The sequence below is a fragment of the Scylla paramamosain genome, chromosome 30 (assembly GCF_035594125.1).
Source record: "Scylla paramamosain isolate STU-SP2022 chromosome 30, ASM3559412v1, whole genome shotgun sequence".
Classification (NCBI taxonomy): Eukaryota; Metazoa; Arthropoda; class Malacostraca; order Decapoda; family Portunidae; genus Scylla; species Scylla paramamosain.
Genome location: NC_087180.1, coordinates 37,501 through 49,085, shown reverse-complemented (window position 1 = coordinate 49,085; position 11,585 = coordinate 37,501). Strand labels below are relative to the sequence as shown.

Sequence of the window (11,585 nt, the reverse complement as noted above, 5' to 3'; positions counted from 1 at the left end):
GCTGACGACATGCTCCTCCAATGCGCCACACCCAGGACTCTCCAGTCAGCTCTGTCACAACTAGCAGCATTGTGTGTTCAAATGGGACTTGTAATTAATGAATGTAAAACCAAATTTCAAGCCAAAGGGAAGGTCTCTCGACCGCCCACTGTAAATAATGTTCCCATCCCTGGAGTTCATACACACAAGTACCTGGGTGTACAGCTGAGTTTCAGGAAGTCACTCCACGCTGTACACTATGTTCGAGACCTCTGTCTGCCACGGCTAGTGCCACTTCGGCTGTTAGCAAACAGGGGCCTGGGGACTGGCATTCCAGTTCTAAGGATGTTCTATATATCTGTCGTACGGTCCATCATTGACTACGCAGCTCCTATTTTAATACAGTTTAGTGCCACCCAGCTCTGTCCCCCTGGAGCTTGTTCAGAATGAAGCCATGAGAATAATTTTGGGATGCCCCAGGACTGCAAGGACTGAGGTCCTCAGAGCTGAACTGCACCTGCCGAGTATTATGTGTAGGATATAGGAAATTACTTGTCGTAATGTTGGTCGGATGCTATGCACGGGCTCCGACTCTCTGAAGGGATCACTGACCCCCTGTATCGTGATCCTCGGACTCCTACAACTCCATACCTCAGGAAGATCTTGGGAGTTCTTACAAGTGTAGGTATAGCCGAGGCCTGTATTAACGTTGTTATGTCACCGCTCCAACCCTCACCGTGTCAGTGTTGATATTCACTCACTGCATCAGCCCAAGAGGGACTGGCCTCCTCATGTGCTGCAAGACATGTTCATGACTAAATTGTCCAAGTACCCCCACGTTCAGGCTATTCATGTTTATTGTGATGGTTCAGTCAATGGCAGCAGGTCCGGATGTGGGCTGTTCATCCGCGACTACATTTCTGCCAATCACCACACTGACACTGAGGTTTCCAGGCGGCTCCCTGCACACATGTCCTCCACTAGGGCAGAACTGTATGCTGTTCTGGAGGCGCTCCATATTGTGGCGCCTCTCCGTAAGGATATATTCTTCTTTGTTGACAGTCAGGCTGCACTGTATGCTCTCCAGTCTACCTCCCCCATGGACTGTGATCTAGTTAATAAATGTCTTGATCTCATCCACACCCTAGAAGGTGCTGGTGCCACGGTTCACTTCACCTGGATACCCTCTCATGTGGGTATCCCGCTTAATGATAAGGCAGACCGCCTTGCTCAATGTGCTTTTCAGGACGACACAGTGGACCCTGGCGCTGAGTACACTCTGGGCTATATTAAGAGTAGCATTAAGGACTTTGTACATAGTAGCATTAGTGATCAGTTGTACATAGTAGCATTAGTGATCAGTTGTACATAGTAGCATTAGTGATCAGTTGTACATAGTAGCATTAGTGATCAGTTGTACATAGTAGCATTAGTGATCAGTTGTACATAGTAGCATTAGTGATCAGTTGTACATAGTAGCATTAGTGATCAGTTGTACATAGTAGCATTAGTGATCAGTTGGAGCTTTGTTTCCATAGGCAGTAGTCTTCTCTATGTACGTGTCTCCCAGAGCTGCGCTTACACCTATGGGAGACACACTGCATCACACGACAGGGTGGCAATGAGGCTCAAATTAGGCTATAAATACTTTTGGAAAGTCAGTGCTTCTCCTGGCGTGTGCTGTGTGCTGTGTGCTGCACCAAGGGGACACACTCTGCGTCATTATGTCACGGAATGTCCTCTCATTGGTAAATTAAGGCTGCGAGGTCAACATGACTTGTATAGCCTCATTGACCATTTCATAGACTCAGCCACTCTCAGGGAAATACTCAATGAATATCCTACGTTTGGTCCCAGACTGTAGGATATTTTTACAATAAGGTGTACAATATCTGTATTTATTTATTTAATTATATTTTTGTAGTGTATACTATCTATTTTTATATTTTTGATACTTTACCTTTACCTCTGGAGCCTTTGGGAAGCAGGAGTGTTTCACAGTACTCCGCACCTCTCCCCCATCTCTCTCTCTCTCTCTCTCTCTCTCTCTCTCTCTCTCTCTCTCTCTCTCTCTCTCTCTCTCTCTCTCTCGGAAAAAAAAAGTGGTATTAGATTATCGCACGAGGAGGAGGAAAAAAGAGAAGAAAATAAACACAAAGAAGCAATAAACCAAAAAGGAAAACAAGGCCAGCATCTTTCCTTCTTTAATTTGAATTTCTTTACTTCGTAATTTTCTTATCTGGCGCAGTCCTTATATATGCATTAATTTCACTAGTACAACATTAATGAAGAGGAGGAGGAGGGGGAACAATCATATGCATTTCATAGCTAGAACCTTAACTTTCCTTCCTCCTCTCTTTTCTTATTTAATCATTCTTTTCACTAATAAGGAGAAGGAGCAGATAAACATGAAAGTAGGAAGAATAATGGCGTTCGGTAATAAGGAGAGTCTGCTTCCTCCCCTCTTTCTTCACATTTCATTCCTCCTTTCCTTATTTGATAATTTCCTTTGCTAACGCAGAAGGAAAAGGAGGAGAAGGAGTTAAACATGAAAAAAGAAGAAAAAAGAGGCGTGTGTTTTGTCCTTTCTTTCTTTACTTCATTCTTTCCTCCCCTGCCTGGCGCCTCTCTCTCTCTCTTATAGGTGCGGGCGGTGCTGCCTGTGGAGGAGGGCGCAGCTGTGTACCACTGTGAGGCGCAGCTGGACGGCAGAACCATTGTGACTCACTGCTTGGAGAAGAACAAGGTATTAGGCTTATCCCCTATGCTATTTTTAGTGTTTTTTAATAATATTTAACATGCTATCATTTTTTTTTATATCAATATATCAACCTGCCATTTTTGCTGCTTTGAACGTTTTGCAGCGGCGCCTGTGCTAAATGTGTGTGTGCCTTATTTCCTCCTATTTTTTTTTAACATTGAGACTTTTTTTTTTTATATCTAACGAAGGCAAAGTGTTTACCATTAGCGTATATATGAGTAGACTCACAAGAAAATAATTATAAACTGGGTAGGTACTTGACATTGCCCACAGGGAGAGACTGCCACGTGTAGGCCTGACAGCTTCCACCACTAACTCATTTTCCTGCTGTAAGCCCTACACACTGGTTCCCTTTCCTCACACAGGCAGAGAAGGTGTACAAGGAGGCTTTGAAAGAGGGGAAGACTGCCCTCATGACACGAGAAGACCCTGACTCAAGCGACATTCTCACGCTTAACCTCGGCAACTTTCCTGCGGGTTCGTGGTTGTGGTGGTGGTTGTGGTTGTGGTGGTGGTGGTGGTGGTGGTGTGTGTGTGTGTGTGTGTGTGTGTGTGTGTGTGTGTGTGTGTGTTTGAGAGAGAGAAAGAGAGAGGTTACTGTCACCCGTACCTCTCCTTGCCTCACCCTTACCTCACCCTGTCTACAGAAATATCTAAAAACATTGTAGGTATGAGGAAAATAGCATTATAAAGGTTGCTGCCAACCTACCTCAGCCTTCCTCACCTTGCTCCACCCATACCTTAGCTTCCTCACCCTACCTTATGCTGCCTCGCCCTGACCCACCCATACCTCACCCTCTCTCACCCCGCCCGCTTCTGCTGCAGGAACGAGGGCCAAGGTCACCCTTCGTCTGGTGATGGAGTTGAGGGTTGAGACAGACGGCATCATCAGCTTTGTTTTGCCCACAGTACTCAACCCGCGCTACACCCCTGCTGACCACCCTCGCAGGCAAGGTAGGTCAGCTGAGGTCACAGGTCGTGTCAGCTCAAGGGAGTGTGTGGTGGGTTTGAAATGCACTAAAACACTTGTAGTTGTTATTGATTGTTATATTCCAGATTATACCAGATTGGTTTGGGGCGAGGAGAATTCGCTGAAACGCTTAGAATGCATTCACTTTTTATTTTTCTATTACCTACACTACCAAAACACATGTAATTGTTATTTTCCATTACCTAAAGCTTCAAAACATGTAATTGTTATTTTTCTATGATTTACCTCAACAAAACACATGTAATTGTTATTTTCCATTACCTAAAGCTTCAAAACATGTAATTGTTACTTTTCTATTACTTACCTCAACAAAACACATGTAATTGTTATTTTCCATTACCTAAAGCTTCGAAACACATGTACAGTGGAACCTTGGTTTTTTAACTTAATTCGTCTATGAAAGCTGTTCTAACTCGGAAATGTTCAGAAATCAAAACTATTTTCCCCACAGGAATCAAAGTAAAAATGGATTAATCCGTTCCCGCACACCGTCGCAGCAGCTCAGGACAAGGCCTGGATTTTTTTTTTACCCGGTCCACTTTTTTTGGGGGGGGATTTATTGTTTTTATTTATTTATTTATTTTTATTCTTCATATTCATATGTAAATCAGTTTAAATAAGAAATTAAAAAATAATGTAGAGTGAAAGAAAAGGTGTGAAGTGTTTTCTTTTTTTCATGTAGGAGGGGCACCGGTAAAGAGCAACAAAAATATAATAATTGAAAAAAAGAAAAGGCCACGCCACTGAAGTGACGTCCCCAGAGCTGAAAGCAGAAGACAAAAATTACAGGATAAGTGTTTTGAAACCTCCCTCTTGAAGGAATTCAAGTCATAGGAAGATGGAAATACAGAAGCAGGCAGGGAGTTCCAGAGTTTACCAGAGAAAGAGATGAATGATTGGGAATACTAGTTAACTCTTGCATTAGAGAGGTGGACAGAATAGGGGTGAGAGAAAGAAGAAAGTGTTGTGCAGTGAGGCCGTTGGAGGAGGAGAGGCATGCAGTTAGCAAGATCAGGAGAGCAGTTAACATGAAAATAGTGGTAGAAGACAGCAAGAAATGCAACATCAGCCAATCAGCTGCGAGCTTATAAACCCACCGAGGCTCCAGGAATCTAACTTAAGTGAACAGACTATAATCCAGTCATTCTGAAGCATCTTTACTGTACAACCATCTCTTGTCTTTAACCACTTTGCTCCGGATGCTTAAAAACACACGTTGTTCATATACGGCGCAGGCCTGCGAGCGGTAATTTATCTCATTTATAATACTATAATTCTCTCTCTCTCTCTCTCTCTCTCTCTCTCTCTCTCTCTCTCTCTCTCTCTCTCTCTCTCTCTCTCTCTCTCTCTCTCTCTCTCTCTCTATATATATATATAAGAACATAGGAACATAAGAAATAAAGGAAGCTGCAAGAAGCCATCAGACCTACACGTGGCAGTCCCTGTATGAAATATACCTACCTATTTCCACCTATCATCCCCATCCATAAATCCGTCTAATCTTCTCTTATAGCTCCCTAATGTCTTAGCACTAACAACTTGATTACTGAGTCCGTTCCATTCATCTACCACTCTATTTGAGAACCAATTTCTTCCTATCTCTTTTTTAAACCTAAATTTTTCAAGCTTGAGCCCGTTATTTCTTGTTCTATCCTGGTTGCTGATCCTAAGAATTTTGCTTACGTCCCCCATGTTATAACCTTTATACCACTTAAAGACTTCTATCAGGTCCCCTCTTAACCTACATCTATCTAAAGAATGTAAATTTAACAGCTTCAATCTCGCCTCGTAAGGAATACTCCTCATACCCTGTATCCTTTTAGTCAATGTCCTTTGTACTGATTCTAATAGATCTATAACCTTCTTGTAATATGGGGACCAAAACTGCACAACGTAGTCTAGATGAGGTCTGACCAGCGTCAATTATAACTTTAATATTACTTCAGGTCTTCTACTTTTAACACTCCTAAAAATGAATCCTAATACCCTATTTGCCCTGTTTCTGGCCTCTATGCATTGCTTTCTTAGACAGAGTTCAGAGCTAACTATAACTCCTAAATCTTTTTCGTACTTTTAACCTACTAGAGCTGAGTTGTTTATTGTGTAACTACTGTGTAGGTTTCCTCTACCTACGCTAAGTACATTGCATTTTTTTATGTTAAATTGCATTTGCCATCTGTCTGTCCATTCGTTCATCCTATCTAAATCTGCCTGCAAAGTGATGGCATCTGATTCTGACCTAACTAATCTACCTATCTTCGTGTCATCCACAAATTTACTAACATCACTACTAATTCCATTATCCAAGTCATTGATATATATATTAAAAACAACAATGGCCCAAATACTAATCCCTGTGGCACCCCACTAATTACATTACCCCACTCCCAGATTTGGAGCCGTTTATTACTACTCTCTGTCGTCTGTCGCTTAGCTATGACTTTATCCAGCCTAACACCCATCTATCCCACGTGCCCTAACCTTTCTCAGGAGCCTCTGATATCAATATTGATATCAATATTGATATCAATATTCTCGAAACTGCTATTCATATTCTGAAAAAAAACAAAGATTCATTGGTTCATATTAATAGAATCATGAATCTCCAACGAGGTGTATAGACTATCATATTGTGTCTGTTTTCTGTCATTCACACCCTCTCTCTCTCTCTCTCTCTCTCTCTCTCTCTCTCTCTCTCTCTCTCTCTCTCTCTCTCTCTCTCTCTCTCTCTCTCTCTCTCTCTCTCTCTCTCTCTCTCTCTCGCATCGTTTGTCACTGTATTAGGATAAGCTGCTAAATACTTATGTATAGTGTAGATAACAGCTTTAGTGCAGCCACTTCTTATGTACAGTTGATGCCATTACATGTAGTGAACATAACTCAGAGCGGTGAGCCTTGACTCTCTCCTGGCTGTGAGCTTGGAGTTGATCACGCACCAGTCCACCAATCAGAGGACACCTTAAATTTTATTTTGCAATAAAAGAAATTAGCAAAATTTGAGGGGGTAGGGGCGAGGTTTGAGAGGGTAGTAAGGAAGGGATGAAAATGGAAACCTGGAGCGCAGAAGAAATTTTGCCCGCACCAGCGGACGACGACATGGAACGCGCCGCCGAAGAAGACATGAAAGAAGAACGCGCCGTCAAATGCTGTGGCTTCCTGTACCTGCTGCGGCGACTCTTCCGCAGGAAGAAGAAAGCAGCAGTGCGGGAAGCAGCCAAGACCGACAACGTTAAGGAAAAAGTCATCGAAGACACAGAAGAAGAAACTATTGAAGAAGAGACAGTAACGCGCGCCATCGTACACGCAGAGGAAACGATGGAAGATGACGGAGATAACGGAAATGACGAAGAAAAAGACTTTGTAGCAGATCAAGAAATGAAAACCTGCGAAGATGAAGCATTAGTAGAAGCGGAAAACAAAGCAGAAAATAACGAAAGCGACGATGGGAAAGAAAAACCCACCCACACTAGTAAGAAGAAGCGTAAGAGATAGAAGCGAAAAGTGAAGGTGGAGAAGGCGCCTCCGGTTAAGGCAGATGAGGACCTGGCGATGGGCGTGAAGCAGGTGTCCGGCGAGGCCTCAGAGGCCCCTAAGGCCTCTGAGGCCCCCGAGACTCCTGAAGCCACAGAAGGCGACTCGGAGGGCTGGACGGTGGTTGCCTGCAAAAAGAAAAGGCCCAGGAAGGTGAGGGTACAGCCTAGCCTGCCTAAGGAGACTGTGGCGGAGACCCCTGAGGACCCAGACCCCCCTAAGAGGGACTCAGAGGGCAAGGAGGTGGTGGGCCGCGGCAAGAACAGGCCCAAGAAGGTGAAGGCATCTAGCCTGCCTGAGGTGAAGGCCGCCATCGAGTCTCCTCGACGCCAGCAGCTCGAGGCGAAGAAAGGAAAGCAGCGGGCTGAGAGAGCCAAGCAGCAGCGTGCGCTGGACAGCGTGCGCCGCTCTTGGCAGGAGGAAGAGAAGGAGGCCACTCTCGCCGTAGCGCCCCACATGCGGCGCTACATCGTTGGCCCACGCGGCGCCACACTGCGGGAAGTGTGCCAAGAGTTCGCTGGCGTGCGAGTGTGTGTGCCGCCTCCCTCAGACACCCGCACCGCCACCATCAGGTTGTGCGGACCTGCCCGGAAGGTTCCCGCCGCCCTGGCGCGCCTCGAGGCCTTGCTCCGGCAGGCCGAGGTGATCGAGGCGCAAGTGGCGGTGACGCCACGCCAGCGGTGCCACGTGGTGGGTCCCGCCGGCGCGACTGTCAGGAGACTACTGCAGGAGTTCCCTGACGTGCAGGTGAGAGTGCCGCCAGCAACAGACAAGGTGTCTCGCACCGTGCTGCTGCGCGGCCCGCGCACCCAGGTGGCCGGCGCGGAGGCATTTGTCAGGGGCTGTCTGGAGGCCGCTGGCCGCACCGCCCACGCCGCTCACGCTGGCCACCGTCACGCCCACCACGCCCGCCGCCACGCCCACAATCTCGCCCATCAGTGAGGCGCCATTTAATAAATTAAATGATCTATTATTCTGTGTCTATTAATATGTATTTATGTGTGTGTGTGTGTGTGTGTGTGTGTCCTGATGAATGTGTACATGTATAGCCATATAGAAGGGCATCATAACATTGACAATATTCCAAGTTATGATGACATATGCATGAATATGTACCCATGACAATATTCCAAGTCATGATAAAATGTGTGTGAATATGTACCTATACGTTTTCCCATGTAGAAGGCCATCATAATATTGACAATGTTCCAAGTTATGATGAAATATGTGTGAATATGTATATAATATATGTATATAATATATGTATATAATATATGTATAGCCATGTAGAAGTCATATGTATGAATGCGTGTATGTATTGGCATAACTTATATAATATTCAAAGTCATGATTAATTTGCTTACGTGCGTTTGTGTGTGCGTGAGTACGTGCGCGGGTGCATATGTGGATTCTAACATGGACGAAAGGAGAAAGTGTGTGTGTGTGTGTGTGTGTGTGTGTGGAAGAGAAAATAAAAGAAAACGAACAAAAAAAGTCATCAGCGACCAAAAATAAGAATGAAGAAACTGAAGAAATAAAATCAGAAAATGAACAAAAAAAGTCATCAGCGACCAAAATGAAGAGTGAAGAAGTCGAAGAAGAAATAAAATCAGAAAATGAACAAAAAAAGTCATCAGCGACCAAAATCAAGAAAGAAGAAATTGAAGAAGAAATAAAAGCAGAAAATGAACAAAAAAAGTCATCAGCGACCAAAATGAAGAGTGAAGAAGTCGAAGAAGAAATAAAATCAGAAAATGAACAAAAAAAGTCATCAGCGACCAAAATCAAGAAAGAAGAAATTGAAGAAGAAATTAAAGCAGAAAATGAACAAAAAAAGTCATCAGCGACCAAAATCAAGAAAGAAGAAATTGAAGAAGAAATAAAAGCAGAAAATGAACAAAAAAAGTTATCAGCGACCAAAAACAAGAATGAAGAAGAAATGAAAGCAGAAAATGAACAAAAAAAGTCATCAGCGACCAAAAACAAGAATGAAGAAGAAATGAAAGCAGAAAATGAACAAAAAAAGTCATCAGCGACCAAAATCAAGAAAGAAGAAATTGAAGAAGAAATAAAAGCAGAAAATGAACAAAAAAAGTCATCAGCGACCAAAATCAAGAATGAAGAAGAAATAAAAGCAGAAAATTAACAAAAAAAGTCATCAGCGACCAAAATCAAGAAAGAAGAAGAAATAAAAGCAGAAAATGAACAAAAAAAGTCATCAGCGACCAAAGTTAATAATGAAGAAATTGAAAAAAGAAACTAAAAGAATAAAATAAAATAAAAAAGTTATAATATTTCTAAGAAGCATACTACTTTTCATCTACCCCTTTTCACTCCCTGTTTCTTTTATTTACACCCAAGGATGAGGAGGAAAAGAAAAAGCAAAAATGAACAAAAAAAGTCATCAGCGACCAAAAACAAGAATGAAGAAGAAATAAAAGCAGAAAATGAACAAAAAAGTCATCAGCGACGAAAAACAAGAATGAAGAAGAAATAAAAGCAGAAAATGAACAAAAAAGTCATCAGCGACCAAAAACAAGAATGAGGAAGAAATAAAAGCAGAAAATGAACAAAAAAAAGTCATCAGCGACCAAAATCAAGAAAGAAGAAGAAATAAAAGCAGAAAATTAACAAAAAAAGTCATCAGCGACCAAAATCAAGAAAGAAGAAATTGATAGTAAAGAAGAAACTAAAACAATAAAATCCAAAAAAAAAGGAGGAAAAGAAAAAAAAAACGTAAATGAACAAAAAGTCATCAGCGACCAAAGTTAATAATGAAGAAATTGAAAGTAAAAAAAACTAAAAACTGTGTGTGTTTGCTGATGCAAGATTGATAATTCACCATTAATGAAAAAAATGTCACCCCAGCTGTAATTTTGTAATGAATAATAAATGTGTCAATGATATAAGTCCTTTTTTTTTTTTTACTGATATTGTTTACTTAAGATTTCCCTAAAATAAAATAAAAAAAAAAATAACAAGGAGGGAAAAGAGAAGAATGACAGTAACGGTATAAGAATGACAGCGGTAGATAGTATGAAGGTGTGTCTTAGCGGCATGATAGAAGGAGCGGCATGATTAAGTAACCAGTGAGAGGGAAAGTATGGCACAGAATAAAGGAGATGGAGTTATATGTAGGGATGGAGGAAAAAGAGGAGGAAGAGGAGGAGAGAAGGGCGGTAATGACTTCCCCTGAGGACTGTAATGAGGGATCCCGGACCTTTGACTGTTGGAAAATTAAACTGTTAAATGAGTACTGAAAAAAAAAAGGCTTGTATTTGCTACTTGGTGGTGATTGGTGTATATATGTATGTATACTCAGCATTGAATACTTATGGTGTAAATGTTTATCTATCAGCATGAAAAAAAAAGACAGTGGAAAAAAATGTTTTCAAAATTGTTAAATATAGAAATTTCTTTAAAACTTCTTTCTTTCAGTCAGTCTTTATATATATATATATATATATATATATATATATATATATATATATATATATATATATATATATATATATATATATATATATATATATATATATATATATATATATATATATATATATATTTTTTTTTTTTTTTTTTTTTATAGATTCTTCTTTATATATATTTTTCACTACCTTATTATTAATATTTTTTTTTCACCTAAGACGCATGTTTCTTTTCGCTTGCCTTTTCTCTCCCCATTCCTTTTATTTAAACACGATTTTTTCTCTCACAGAATTCAGATTTTTTTATTTTATTTATATTCTATCATAATTTTTTTTGTATATATTTCACCTATATCCTGTTTCCATACTTTATACTATTCTACTTAAGCCATATATTTATTTTATTCGTCTTTTCTCTCCCCATTTCTTTTATTTACACAAAATTGGTTTACCCCTCACTTCAATAAAAGCCTTTTTTTAGTTTATCTTTTACCCTCAAATTTCTGTAAAGATTACACGATATACCTGCAACTTGTTTTCTATCTTATACTTTTTACTTAAGATTGATATTTCTTTTCGTCTGCCTTTTCTTCTCCCTTTCTTTTATTTACACCCACTTCTTTCTCCCTCGCTTCAATTGCAGTCCATGTTATTATATTTTTGTATAGATGTCGCTGTGTAGCACATGTATTTTCCTTCTCTACGTTATAATATTTTCAAGAAGCATACTACTTCTCGTCTCCCCTTTTCCCTCCCCGTTTCTTTTATTTACACCCAATTCTTTTCTCCTCACTTCCCTACCTCCCCACTCCTCCTGTAGCTGGAGTGGATTAGGGCCAGTTATGAGCTCGTGAGTGTTTTCATCATCACGGGTGGAGCTGAGCGGGAGCCAAAA

General features: G+C 41.2%; 1 protein-coding gene across 1 annotated transcript in view; it reads left to right on the top strand.

Moving 5' to 3' along the window:
* The first annotated feature begins 2,167 nt into the window (after positions 1-2,167).
* Positions 2,168-11,585, top strand: part of LOC135116045 (von Willebrand factor A domain-containing protein 5A-like) — a 22,892-nt gene continuing 13,474 nt past the window's right edge. Inside the window, exons 1-3 of the mRNA XM_064033263.1 lie at positions 2,168-2,725; positions 3,106-3,217; positions 3,566-3,694. The gene's annotated coding sequence lies outside the window, so the exon portion shown is untranslated. The remainder of the gene's footprint in view (positions 2,726-3,105; positions 3,218-3,565; positions 3,695-11,585) is intronic.